Source organism: Lepus europaeus, chromosome 14, assembly GCF_033115175.1.
Source record: "Lepus europaeus isolate LE1 chromosome 14, mLepTim1.pri, whole genome shotgun sequence".
Lineage (NCBI taxonomy): Eukaryota > Metazoa > Chordata > Mammalia > Lagomorpha > Leporidae > Lepus > Lepus europaeus.
The window spans coordinates 52,703,114-52,718,365 of NC_084840.1; the positions used below are offsets into that span (position 1 = coordinate 52,703,114).

Here is a 15,252-nt window from a genome sequence, read left to right on the forward strand (position 1 = left end):
CAATAGGAAGAGGCGGAGCCAGCCGTCACATGATGCACTATCCGCACACTGCTGGTTTGGTGATGGTGAGGTGGGTGTTGTGTTTTCAAGTCTATGTGTCCTTCTGAAATTTGGATGGAGGAATAGCTCAGAAAGTATAATATGGTGTGGCTCCTTTATGTCACCATTCCAGCCCTAACTGATAACTCAGATATGGTGTCCAGTGTTGAGACCAACACTGTTCACAAGCTATAGCATCACAACTGACTGCCCTTTCTGTCCACCTCATTTTATCTTACTTGTATCAGTCAAATTGCCCAGTTTATCCTTCTGTGGCAAATGATCCCAAATGTCACCAGCAAGTGGTAAGGTATGTTTGTTTCTCACAAGCTACATGTACATTTGGAGTGGGTTTTAGTCCTGCTGTACTTCCGGGACCCAGGCTGATGCAACAGCCCCTATCACACTCAATGTCCAAAGCAAATACATGACCTCTCTTGAGTCCATGTGCTCAAGAATGTTCCTTTCCCCCAGGAGGGCACTCTAAGTCATGGCTCTACCCTACATCAGCGCATGATTCGGTGTAACCTACCCCAGGCAGGTCAGCTAATGTTTAAGCAGCAAGACACTCTGACTCACTGCTCAAGCTTTTACTAGCTCCTGACTGGTCAGTGTTTGTGATGAGCATCCTACAGCTACAATCCCAGTCTTGTGTACCCTCAGTTGCCTTTGTCTTTCCAGAATGCCAACAAAGTTATTTCCGTAAAGAATAGCTCTGATCATGTTGCTTCTCATCAGAGAATTTTTCATCCTCTTCACTGTCATCAAAATGATTTAGCATGGTACTCACAGCCCTTTCAGCTGTGGCCACTACCAACCTGTCCATTTTCATCTTGCACTGGAACCCCTACACAATTCTTTCTTTGCTGTCTCAGAGCTACTTGGTTTTGCTGGGCTGGACAAAGAGCTTAGCCTCTGTCCTGTGTGTTTTCCATGTTTGTTCTATGTGTTCTGCGTGGCCCCTGGAGGTCATGCCTGTGTAGGCAAACTCTGGGGTTTCCCACTTCCTAGCTGCACGCTCCTGGGCAAGTAGCACTATATCTGCAGAGTCACTCAAATCAAGTGGTGTGTGGGGATTTTGATGGTATGCAGACCATATGATGGTTGTGTTATTAAATGACTTACTATATCAAAAACTTAATAGATGGCCTTGCAGTGCATAATAAATGTCCTGCTGTTATTATTGCTATTTCCTGTCGGACCCTCACCAGTGAGGGTCCAACGCAGTCACGACACGGTCACTGTTCATCGGTTCTCAAGGAACTTTCACTTATGGGAGGCAAAAGGAAAGTGGGGAGAGGAGAAAAGAAGAGGAGGGGCCACGGCGGCGGCTGCCAACAGCGGCGGCCGTGCCAGCCCTCCCAGATCCCAATGTCCTTTATGCTGATATCGTCCAATCAGATGAAAGGGCGCGTATAGCCTCAGGTCGAAAGTTCATCTGTTTCACCTGGTTCCTCCTAGTTGTTTATGCAGAGCTCATTCTGTTTCAACTGTTTCACCTGGTTGTTTTTGTAGGCCTTGTGGTCGACCAATTGCTGCAAACCATGTAGAGGAGGTTCCCACAGGTGGCCAGCCTGCGGTTCCCCACAATTTCCCAGCCACATCTTTCATACTCATGCATCTGGACCCAAGCTGCTCCCTTCTCCCTGAAGGCTTCTCCGCCCACCCCACTTCATCCAGCTCATCTCTACTTGTTAAAGATCTACTTGTCTTCTTGTTTTAACTTAAATTTTTATTGACATAATCATAAATTCACTTGCAGGTGTAAGAAGTAATATTGAGGCCAGCACCACGGCTCAGTAGGCTAATCCTCCACCTGCGGCGCCAGCACACCAGGTTCTAGTCCCGGTCGGGGCGCCAGATTCTGTCCCGGTTGCCCCGCTTCCAGGCCAGCTCTCTGCTGTGGCCTGGGAGGGCAGTGGAGGATGGCCCAAGTGCTTGGGCCCCGCACCCGCATGGGAGACCGGGTGAAGCGCTTGGCTCCTGGCTTCAGATCAGCGTGGTGCGCTGGCCGCAGCATGCCAGCCATGGCGGCCATTGGAGGGTGAACCAACGACAAAGGAAGACCTTTCTCTCTGTCTCTCTCTCTCACTTTCCACTCTTCCTGTCAAAAAAATTTAAAAAAAATTTTTAAAAAAGAAGTAATAGAGAGAGATCCTGTGTAACCTTCACTGGTATCCCCCAAGGGTGACAAATTGCAGAGCTATAGTATGTTATCATAACAAGAACCTTGACATTGATACATTGATCTTATTCAGATGTTCCTGGTGTATTTAGTTATGTATAATTTACAATAGATAGATAGATAGATAAAGTATTCATCACTATTCTAAGATATGAAACAAGAACAGCTCCCAGACCACAGGGATCCCCATTGCCCTTTATAAGTACACAGCCCTTGGACCACATCACTTCCTTTCCCAGCCCCCAGCAACCACTAATCTGTTCTCTGTGTCTATAATTTTCCTCATTTCAAAAGTGCTGCACAAATGGATTCATACAACATTCAACCTCCTGGGGGTGGTTTTCTCACTCGCAGAATTCCATGGAGAATAATTCAAGGTATGCTCAGTAACCACTTTTTCCTTTTTATTGCTGCCTACACACCTTTTAAGGACCTCCAGTACCCCTGCTCAGTTACCACCAGATGGAAAATAATTACTTCTTCTGTACTCAGTTACCAATTTTAATAACTGTCTTTGATTCAAAGCTATTTAATAACCATGTTTCATATTTGCATAACTCTTCAGGATTTATAAAGTACCCTTGCATACATTATTTCATCTAATTTCATGTAAATGTCTCTCTCATATCGTTGCACACATTTTGATGAAAAGGGATGTGCCCCTTCTCGTTGCTTTCAGGGCACCAAGTTCACTGCCTGGCACACAGTATACTCCCAATAAGTGCTGAATGGGTGAGATCCTTTCAGACATAATTTGTGTAGAAAGCTATCTCCTGGGCATGATGCAGGCCAACTGAATCATTCTATCATTGGTGCAGCTAAAGGGACAGATGTTCCTGGCTCTGAGTAAGAAAAATATAGAGAGGTAACAAGATTTGTTTAATGTTATAGAAATCTTAATAAACTCATTTTAAACCCTCCTTTGGGAGATTTTCATCTAGGTATTTCAATATACAAGTATCACTATAATAAAAGCATTATTAAAAATATGATGCCCTACATTTTTTTGATGAGAGTGATTGAATACATGTTTATATCAGAAGAGATTTTATAAGCATAAAATAAATAGCATAAATCTGGAGAAATTATATGTTTTCTAGAATACACTAGATTGCCAAAAATGAATATTATACACACACACACATTTATTGGCCAAGCTTTTGAACATGACAGAAATCCACTGTACCTGGTGATCTCCAAGATTGTCTGCAGATATGACATTGGTGTGAGATCCTAGGGCGAGGCTCAGAGGGATGAGATAGCTATCAGGAGTTGGACAAAAACAGAGGGCAAGTGCTCACTACATCTTCAAATTGGAAAGAGCCAAACCTGAAGCAAATGAATTGGCATGAAGGCCAGCCAGAAAGGGGAGCAAAATCTGGAAAGGCCAGGAATCGAGTGTGACTGGAAACCATAGCTGAGCAATGGCAGAGTCAGAGAAAAGCTGAGAATGAATTCAGAGAGGGAAATGTAGGGAGTGGAGTTGATAGCTGAGCTGGATTTGGCTAGTTAAATAAGGATCATGTGGGAAAGGGCATTCCAGACAGAAGGAAGAGCTTATGAAAAAGCATGTGAGAGCTAAGGAATGACAATTGTTCTTTGGTGCCATAATGAGAGACTTGTGATGGGAGGAAGGAAGGGATATATTCTATTTTTACCTAACTTTTGAGTGTCGGGAAAGCACTTATTTTACTCTGCCAGAAAATATATGATGCCTAGCCAGACTCATAATCTAGAGGTCAGCTTCTAAAGGTAGTGTGTGAGGTGCAAATTGGGTATATGTCAATGTAACTCCTGGAAAATCTCAGAAATTGTCCATAACATACAGTAAATGGATTTTCTGCCTTGGAGTAAATGCAACACAAACATATGTTCCTCTGACATTGGAAGAGGCTGATGTTTCTGTGGTTGAAGATATAATGATTTGCATTTATGTTCATCCAGATGCCATTAAGAGAATAAAAAGGGAAGCTACAAAGAGGAAGAAAAAATTTGTCATATAACCCCAGAAGGGCTTCTTCCAGAATATATACAGAAAGCTTATGAATACTTGAGAAAAAGGAAGACTATGTTTAGAGGTTTTTGTTTATTAAATTACGAGACAGAAAAAGGAGAACTCTCATCTGCTGGCTTACTCCAAAATTCCCAGGATGGACCAGGACAAAGCTGGGAACCAGGAGCTCCAACTAGGTCTTCCACGTGGGTGGTAACCCAATCTGAACCAGCACTGTCACTGCCCAGGGTCTGTGTCAGCAGGAAGCTGGAGTCAGGTGCTGAAGTCAGCTTTCAAACTCAGACACTCCAGCGTGGAATGTGGGCATGTTCACCGGTGCCTAAACCACGAGGCCAAATGCCCACCTCAGATCACTTATTTTTAAACAGTCTGAAAGCACAAACAAGAATTTTACAAAAGATGACAAACAAATGGCCAATATACATGCTAAGGTACTCAGCTTCTTTGAGAGGTGTGACTACTTCCACCAGAATGATTACAATTTACAAAGCAAGAATAATAAAAGTAGACTCAAAATCACCAACACTTAAGAATAAACTCAACAACAAAGACTCTTTGATGAAAACTGTAAAGTAATGTTGAGAAAACTGCTGAGGAAGACCTAAATGAGTGGAAAGATATATCATGTTTATGGTTTAGAAGACTCACTATTGTCAGTTTCCCCAAACTGATTCATAAAGTCAATGAAATTTCAACCATAATCCTTGAGGAATTTTTTAGATTTTAGCAAGCTTTCTAAAATTATTATGGCTATGCAAAAAAAAATCCATACTAAACAAGGATAAATTTAGATAGCTACACAGATACCAAAAATGATGAGTGGAGTATTAATGCTTGGGCAAATAGGGGTGGGCCTTGTGGTGCAGAGGTTTAGGCCACGGCTTGAAATGTTCATTTCCCATACTGGAGCTCTGCTTGAAGTCCCTGCTGCTCCATTCCTGATCAAGCTGTCTGCTAACACACCTGGGGAGCAGAAGATGATGGTTCAAGGACTTGGATTCCTGTCACCCACGTGGGAGACTCAGGTGGAATTCCTAGCCCCTTGGCTTTAGCCTGGATCAGCTGCTGACGTGGGGGTTTATTTGGAGAATGAACCAGCAGATAGAAGATCTGTCTCCCTATTTCTCCCTTTCTCTCTCTATTACTCTGCCTTTCAAATAAATAAATAAAAGCAGTGTGACAAAAAGGGAAGAGGGGGAGAGAGAGAGAGAGAGAACCAATCTTATCCATTGGTTTACACTCCAAATGGTCCCTACAGCCAGACCTTGGACAGGTTGAAGGCAGGAGTCAGGAACTCCTTCCTAGTCTCCAGCGTGGTGGCAGTGGTCCAAGTAACTGACCATATTCTGCTGTCCTCCCAGGCATATTTTCAGGCACTTGATTGAAAGCAGAGAAACTAAGACTCACTGGCACTTTGATATGGGACACCAGCATCACAAGCAGTGGCTTAACCAACTGTGCAACAAATGCCAGCACCAATAAATAAATCTTTTTAAAAATAGACAAATGGATAATGGAAAGGAATACAGACTTCATAGATACACCAACTCCTATCATCACTTGATTTTTAATAAAGGCACCCATACAATGTAACAGTGGAGAGGAGGACCTTTTCAATAAATGATACTGAAACAGCGTACTATCCACGTGAGGGGAATAAACTTGAACCTGGACCTATATCTCTCACCAGAAACAAAAACAAGTTCTAGATTAGTCATGGACCTACATGTGAAAGCTAAAACTATGCAACCTCTAGCAGGAAACATATAAAATATCTTTAATATTTCTTTTTTTTTTTGACAGGCAGAGTTAGACAGTGAGAGAGAGAGAGAGAGAGAGAGAAAGGTCTTCCTTCTGTTGGTTCACCTCCCAGGTGGCCGGCATGTTGCGGGCAGCGTGCTACACCAATCTGAAGCCAGGAGCCAGGTGCTTCTCCTGGTCTCCCATGCGAGTGCAGGGCCCAAGCACTTGGGCCTTCCTCCACTGCACTCCCGGGCCACAGCAGAGAGCTGGACTGGAAGAGGAGCAACCGGGACAGAATCCGGCGCCCCGACTGGGACTAGAACCTGGGGGCCGGCACCACAGGCGGAGGATTAGCCTATTGAGCCACAGCGCCGGCCAGAAAATATCTTTAATATTTCTATGAAAGGGCACAAATAAAAAAAGCAATGTGTAGTTAACTATAAAAACCTGACACCATTAGAAAGACCAGCCACAAGCTGCATGGAAGTTTTTACCCTGTGCATATCTAAGCTATTATCCACAACATATCAATAACTTCTTCCTATTAATGAGATTCATACCAGCCAGATTTTAAAATGGACCAAAAAATGTTTGAAAAATGTTTTACATAAATTTTCTAAATGGCCAATAAGCAACAGAAAAGTTGTTCAACCTTATTCTTATCAGAGAAATACATATGTAAATCACACTTGAAATCCCACTTCATACACACACAGTAATTTTAAATTCTAAGAGACTTTCAATATCAACTGTGGGCAGAGATCTGGGGGAGAATGAAACTCCACGCACTGCTGATGGAGTGCAAGTTGGCACAATCACTTAGTAAAAAAACGATGGTGTCATTGAAGTTCAATGCACTTGCACCAAATGACCTGCAATTCCATGCCTAAATACAATGCAGTGGAAATGCAGGGGCCTCTGGGTGGATAAATATGTAAAAGATGCATCACTCAAAATGGCTGAAACATGGATGCAACCTAAATAGCTAATAGATAAAATGGATAAATAAATTGTGGTGCATTTATACACAGGAATACTCACAGTACAAAAATGAAGACTTTACTGTTCATTGGAACAAAATGGAAAAATCTTGCAAATAAAGAAACATTTTGTTCAATTTCACATTTATAGAGTTCAAAAGGAGGTAAAGTGGATCTGTGACATTGTAAGTCAGATATTGGTTCACTTTGGATTGAAAGAGGCAATGGTTAAGGAGGGACTAGAGGGCCAGCGCAGTGGCTCACTTGGCTAATCCTCCACCTGCGGCACCAGCATCCCATATGGGCACCAGATTCTAGTCCTGGTTGCTCCTCTTCCAGTCCAGCTCTCTGCTGTGGCCCGGGAGTGCAGTGGAGGATGGCCCAAGTGCTTGGGCCCCTGCACCTGCATGGGAGACCAGGAAGAAGCATCTGGCTCCTGGCTTCAGATCAGCGCAGCACTGGCCATAGCGGCCATTTGGGGAGTGAACCAAAGGAAGACCTTTCTCTCTATCTCTCTCTCACTGTCTATAACTCTACCTGTTCTATTTAAAAAAAAAAGAGGGACTTGAGGGCTTCTGGACTCCTAGTATTGTATTCTTATTCATGATTTGTCATCTTTCTGGGTACAGATTGGGAATAAAAAGTTTATTCAGGTGTTGCTGTCTTCTTAAAACATATTTAAGATTTTAGAAGATACAGGAAATAATTGAATAATTATGTTTCTATTTCCTTACCATGAGAGATAACTGGGTCCTGGAGCTATAAATCTGAAGGTCATAGTAGGGCAGGAGCCTCCTAGATATCTGGCTCCAAACACATGAGCCATCCTTCATCTAGCTTCCCTCCTCCCCAACTCAGTCTCAGCAGCAGCTCTTCTCTTGCTTGACATCTTCATAGAGATGTGTACTGTGTTGCTGAATAACTTAGGCCAAGGTCAAAAGATAACCAGAAATGGAATGAGGGTCAAAGATGCTGACCTTCATATGCCAGGATCACTGTTGTAGAGGGAGAGGAGAGGATTCTACATCTCTCAGCATTGATGTGGGGGAAGAGGGAGGACATCATAAACAGAATCGGTAGCAAATGCAGTGATGTCATCCACCCTGTGTCTTTCTCCTTATTGGAGCAAGGAGTCTGGAGGGAATAGCTTTTAATAGACACAAAGACTAGAAATCGTTTGGCAGGCGGCTGTTTTCTTAGGAGCCAGGCACTTATTACTTAGTCTAATTTAGAATGCTCCCTTGTCTCTTTTTATAAAGAACTGTTGATGCCCAGCAAATAATAAGTACTGATAATAAGGTTCTGTGAAAACAAACTTTTTGTTTATTCTGCACTATGTATAGTCTGCAAAAGGTGGGGCAGAGAGTAGGCTGTGCAGTCAATTTCCTTAGAAGCAGCCAGAGATGGGAGACATCACAAAATTGCCTAAACACAGAGGTCATAAGAAAAATCAAAGGAGGAGGTCTAGAGCATCAAGAGCAGGAACTGACTTCACCTCCCAAGGTGCAAGTCTGAGAGGATTGTCCAGAAAATTAGATTCTCCTGTGCCTGCCTCTCTGCCTCTTTCTGGGTCTATATTATAACTTTTTGCCTATCAAAAAATTAACTCATGCCTAATAGACACGATTTAAATGACAAAAAAAGAATGCGCCTAGCACCCCATTCCTCAGAGACAGACACTGCTTTTTCACTATGCCTTCCAGTTTACATGTGCTTTTCTAAAAGATCTCTGTAAGACATCTTGTCTTTTAATTGTTTTATTGGCTGAACAAAAATAAGTTTTAAACAATTTTTTCATATAACATCCTGCTTTGACACCATTTATAGCTGCAGCTTGATACATTGTTGAGTTAAATTAGATTTTTAATGCATTTAGGTTACTTAAAATACTCCATTGCTGTCAGCAATGCTGTGATTAGCATTGGTAAACATCCATAATTAGTTGCCTAAGATAATTTTAGGAAGCGAACTGCTGAATCTAAGAATATGCAAAATTTCAAGGTTTTGGCATATATGGGCAAGTTGGCATCCAGAGGTTATAATTCTGAGGTCAGAGCAAGATGGCAGCTGAATATGATGCTTGGGTGATCATCTGTCCACAGAGACGCCACTTTGAACAGCTGTTCACACTCCAAGTCACCTTCACAAGAGCTTCAGAAGCCAGGTGAGCGATCACAGAGTTCAGTGCGAGTATAACAGTCAGAAAAGACACACTGGAGGAAGCAGGAAGGAAATAGTTGCCCTCCTCATTCCTCCCTACCTAGCACAAAGTGGAGAGAAGTGCTTTGCCTCCCACTTGGAGAAGGAGAGTGAGTGAAGTGCAGACCTTAGACTTTAAACCAAGTATCAGCCTCCCCATGATAGAAACAAGTGCCTGACAGGGCTTCACAGCTACTGCCCCAAGTTCATACCTGCAGACTGAGTCTTTGGACCCTACTGAGCCAGGTGGCTAAAGAATCTATCCCTCTCCAACCTCCAGCAGATGGTCAAACAAGACTCCAGCTGCTGGGGAGCAAAGTAACTAAGGACCTTGCCTGGGAACACAGAGCCCACCTCCTGCTATGAGACCTAGCACTTGATAAAACCCAAAGGCAACTACCAGCAAGCTAGTTCTCACAGATGAGCCTCTAGAATCTCCCAGCAACAGGTGGAGGCCTGCACCAGGTGAGACAAACTCATCTCAGTATATCCATCAGCCTCAAATGAGTCTGGCATATGCCCATGAGAGTCCACAGAGTATGGTGACTGGGAGAGCCATGTGTGTCCTTAGTGATAGGTTGTGTGGTCAAGGTCCTCCCTTTATCCTCTCCTCAATCTTTGGGCAAACAGCAAGGAACTACAGGACTATGTTGTGGGACTTGGTGCTGGGCTGGAAAACCCCAAAACTAGGGAGATCATAAAATGGCCTCTGCACCAAGACCAGTACCAATGGAACCTCTGCACCTGACCTGAGGCCAAGTGGAGTCCAGTGGCTCTCACCAGACTGACTTGTGGCTGGTTTCAGCAGCCTCAGGCTGTGAGTCCAGCTTAACAGCACACCGATCATGGAATTCTGGGTTTGTTTCTGCTCCTGGGCTACCCTGCCCTGGGTGGGCTGTGGGATCCAAATGTAATCTGGCATTGCAGCATTAGTGGAGGCCCCAACACTGAATCTCTGAGCCTACCCTGGACCTAGGGCCCTACCTTGGCCTACAGGGATTGTTTACCTCTTTTTCAATGCTTCCCTGGTTCTTCTGAATGGCACCAACTGTGGATTTGGGAAAATCTGAGCTCAGGGCATCACTGAGGCAGTGACACAGCTTACTGGCAGCAGATGTACTGCAAACCTCAACTTAGGGCACCATCTAGTGCTGAACTGGCAGAAAAGTCTACAGGTTCAGAGAAAATTAGTCAACTGCCTAGAATTTCCAGAAGGACATCCTCAGAAGAAACCAGATTACAAAGACCAGAGAAAAGAAAACCTTCAATGAGCTGATGATGTCATATGCTGCCTGCCAATAAGTGTCAAGAACTCCCAGGGAATCATGACCTCACCTAATAATCAAAGACTCCAGAAGGAAACCACCTCAGACCTGACATTATCAAATGCTCAGATAAAGAATTTAAAGGAATCAGCTTAAGGAGACTCAACAAACTTCAGTAGTACACAGGGAAATGCTTTAATATTCTGACAGACTTGACAGACAGAAATAAGTATTTAATATAATATTTTTAAAGATTTATCTATTTTTAGTTATTTGAGAAATGGAGGGGAGAGGAAGACAGAGAGAGAGAGAGAGAGAGAGAGAGAGAGAGAGAGAGAGAGAGAGAAAACTCTCATCTACTGGTTCATTCCTCAAATGTCCACAAGGGCCACAAGGCCTGAAACTGGAAGCCAGTAGTTCAGTCCATTTCTCCTCTATGGGTGGTCGGGCCCAACCAGCTGAGCCATCAACTGCTTCCTCACAGAGCCCACATTAGCAGGAACCTGGAATCAGGACCCATGGCCAGGTATCAAACCCAGGCACACCAGTGGAGAAATTAACTGCTAGGTCAAACACCTGTTATAAATAAATAATTTTTAAATCAAACAGAAACCCTTCAAAAGTAGGAAAAATTTAAAACTTGTTAGAAAGCACTAATAGCACAACAGATCAAACAGAATGAAGAAGCAGTGAGTTCAGTGCAGGCTACTTGAAAATATATAGTCAGAAGAGAAAAGAGAATCAAGAAGATTGAAGAAAGTTCATAGGCATTTTGGGACAGAAAGTACCCAATATTGGGATTCAAGAAGGACTTGAGAACCCATAAAAGTAGAAAGTACACCCAAAGAAAAAATGAAACTTCTGAAATCTAGAGAGATATAACTACTACCCAGGTACAGGAAATTAATAAATCACCAAATTTAACTCAACCAAGTCTACCTCAAGCCATATTATAATCCATCTCTCCAAGTGTAAAGATTAAGAGGAGATTCTCAAAGCTATAGGATAAAAGAGACAACATATATGGGTGCTTCAATTCAACTGAGAGCTGACTTGTTGGTAGAAACCTTACAAGCCAGAAGTGAGATGATATCTTCACAGTAATGAAGAAAAAAAAAAACCTGCCAGCCAAGAACACTGTACCTAGCAAAGCTATCCTTGAGAGTTTAAGGAGACAAAAATTCCTTCCCAGATAGACAAAAGCTAAGAGAATTTATCACCGCCAGACCTATGTCTTATAATAAGACCTATGTCTTATAAGAAATGCTAAAGGGAGTTCTTCAAACTTAAACAAATAATGCAGATGAGTAAGAAGAAAATATGATAAGGCAGAAAACTCACTGGTAAGAGTATCTTTACAGACAAATGCTGAATGATCCAATACAGTAAATGTACAGGCTGTTTACATTTTTAGTATGGAGACTGCCATTCATAACAATAAAAAATAACTACATGAATATGCTGAGACAGGCGTTATGTACAAGATATAAACTGGGACATCAACAATCTAAAATGGGAGAAGGAATGGAGTGAAAGTATATAGCTCCGTATTTATATTTCTACCTCTTTCCTTGTTCGTTTCTTTTCCTATCTTTATAATCAGTGTCAAGTTACTATCACTTCAAAATAGCATTTTATAACCAAAATATGTTTTTGTAAGCTTCATGGTAATCTTAAAGCAAAAATCTGTATTAGACTTCCCAAAAATTATAGACAAAGAATCAAAGCTCACTATTAGAGAAAATCACTTGACCATAAAGGAAAATTCTAAGAGGGGAAGGAAGGAAGGAAGGAAGGAAGGAAGGAAGGAAGGAAGGAAGGAAGGAAGGAAGGAGAAGAAAGGAAGGAAGGAGGGACAGAGGGAGGGAGGGAGAGATGGAGGGAGTAAAGATGAAGACAAAGACAAGGAAGGTTGGGAAGAAGGAAAGGAAGGGAGGAAAGGAAAGAAGGAAGGAGGAATGGAGGGAAAGAGAAAGAAAAGGTGGAGGAGGGGGAGGAAGGAGAGGGAAGGAAGAAGAGAAGAGCAAACTGCAATAAAACTAGATAACATCAAAATGGGAGTAGTGAGACATATTAAATCAATAATTACCTTAAATCTAAGTGGGTAAAAGACACAAGTTATATACTTCTTACAAGAAACTCAGTTCATCTCTAAAGATATGTATAGGCTGAGAAGAAGAGAGTGGAATAAGATATGTCATGCAAAAAGAACCCAAAGGAAAACATGAGTAGTTATATTTATATCCAATAAAATAGACTTTAAATCGCACACAGTAAAAGGGAGAAGGAGGGTCATTATACAGTAATGTACTTAATCCAGCAAGATGAAATAACACTTATAAATATATATATATACACCCAATATCAGAACACCCAGATACATGAAACAAATATTAACGCACTTAAAGATAGAGTGAGGGAGTAGACATTTAGACTAGACACCCACATCCCATATCAGAGTGCCTCAGTTCAATTCCTAACTCCAATACCTGCCATTTCAGATCCTGGGAAGCGGCAGAGATGGTTCAAGTAATTGGGTTCCTGCCACCTGTGTGAGATACCTAGATTGCATTCCTGGCTCCCAGTTTTGGCCTCTGCCATTGTGGACATTTGACGAGTAAACCAGCAGATGGGAGATCTCTCACCCTGTCCATCTGTCTGTCTCTCTCTGTCTCCCTACCTCCCAAATAAATTTTATTGTGTGTTGCCAAAGTGTATATTTTCAATTTTTCTATTAATTTTACTGTTGGTGGTGTATGATTTCATCCATACACCATTCCATTCCAAAATTGTATGAATATTTCATATACATTTCTTTTAGAAATTTTATATTTAGATTACACACAAAATTTCTAGTTATGACTAAAAACTGTTGAGTGCTGACTGTGTGCTGAGCACATGTATTAAATCATTTGACCTCTAAAGCAACTTTAGGAGTTAAACAACCATTGTTGTGCCAGTTCTATAGACAAGGAAACAGTGGCACAAACTGGTTAAGTAACTGGTAAGTAGTGAATTTGGAATTTTAAGATAGTAAGTCTGACACTTCACATCATATTACATCTCCTTTAATTTTGTTTGTTTTTTGTAGAGACTGTCTCTTTGAATTATGACAGTTTTACTTTTCATTTACTTAAAGTTCACCCCCAACATAACTGGAATAATGTATAATAAGATCTTTTACCCCAAAGAGTAAAAATTCTAAAAAATCCATTCTGTAAGAAAAACGATAGAAAATTTTTAAAGGCTCACAAAAATGAAATGTCAGCTAAGTCCCCATAGGCACTTTCTCTCAGTTTGTATTTAAAGGCATCTAAGGCCAAAGAGAAGTGTATGCATTTAGGAGACCTGAGCTGTAACTGAAGAAATATTCTCCACCACTGGAAGTGGGCAGGTCCCCTGCTGTTCATAGTACTCCTACAGCAGATGAACAATTCGGTAGGTGGGAATAGAAAGCAAAAACATATGTATGAGAATATGTACCTGTTTGGATATGAAAAATGAAGAATTATCTGGTTTTCAGAGAGGTTCACTGGTTACGTCTTAGGAAAGTCTCCCTGAAACCACAGAAGCCCAAGACCCTGGTGGAAAAGTGGCAGGAAGAGCCCAGAGGGAACGAGGCTTGAAGCCCCGTGGGGAAAGTACACCAGCCTAACTAGAGGAGAGAAAAAAATGAAAGGGGCAGTACAGACATGATTCTCTCTCTCCACTCACTTTACAAAGGCGTGCGAGACAACAGAACAGGTGCCATTTTGGACAAACGTAACAGCTGCGCCAACTCGCCCTCAACCAAGCAGAAAAACCTGACTCTGGTGGGGAATAATAACAAGAGACTAAGACCTATTGAATGTGTGGAGCTTATGAACCGAGTCTGTGAAAAAAAAAAAAAAGCAAATACCTTGATATAAACTTAACCAAGGCTGTTAAAGATCTCTAAAATGAGAATTACAAAATCTTAAAGGAAGAAATAGAAGAGGATACCAAAAAATGGAAAAATCTTCCATGCTCATGGATTGGAAGAATCAACATCAGCAAAATGTCCATTCTCCCAAAAGCAATTTATAGATTCAATGCAATACCAAAGACATTCTCCTCAGATCTGGAAAAAAATGATGCTAAAATTCACATGAAGGCACAGGAGACCTCGGATAGTTAAAGCAATCTTGTACAACAAAAACAAAGCCGGAGGCATCACAATACCAGATTTCAGGACATACTACAGGGCAGTTGTAATCAAAACAGCATGGTACTGCTACAGAAACAGATGGATAGACCAATGGAATAGAATAGAAACACCAGAAATTAACCCAAACATCTACAGCCAACTTATAATTGATCAAGGATCTAAAACCAATTCCTGGAGCAAGTACAGTCTCTTCAACAAATGGTGCTGGGAAAACTGGATTTCTACATGCAGAAGCATGAAGCAAGACCCCTACCTTACACCTTACACAAAAATCCACTCAACATGAATTAAAGACCTAAATCTATGACCCGACACCATCAAATTATTAAGAACATTGTACATCTCCTCTCTCTCTTTTTCCACTTTTATATTTAATAGGGATCACTTTTCAGTTAAAATTTAAACACCTAAGAATAATTGTGTGTTAATTACAGAGTTCAACCACTAGTACTAGAACAACAACAACAACAAATACTAAAAAGGATAAAGTATTACATTGTACATCTAGAGTCAGGACAAGAGCTGATCAAAGAGAGGGAGGAGATGTACAATTTGGGACATGCTCAATCGGACTTGCCCCAAATGGTGGAGTTAGAAATGTGCCAGGGGATTCCAATACAATCCTATCAAGGTGGCATGTA

The 15,252-nt window shown here is 41.7% G+C and overlaps 1 protein-coding gene across 1 annotated transcript in view; it reads left to right on the forward strand.

The window, feature by feature from the left end:
- SLC35F3 (solute carrier family 35 member F3) overlaps window positions 1–15,252 on the forward strand; it is a 388,343-nt gene that overhangs the window by 192,112 nt on the left and 180,979 nt on the right. The gene's annotated exons all lie outside the window — the stretch shown is intronic.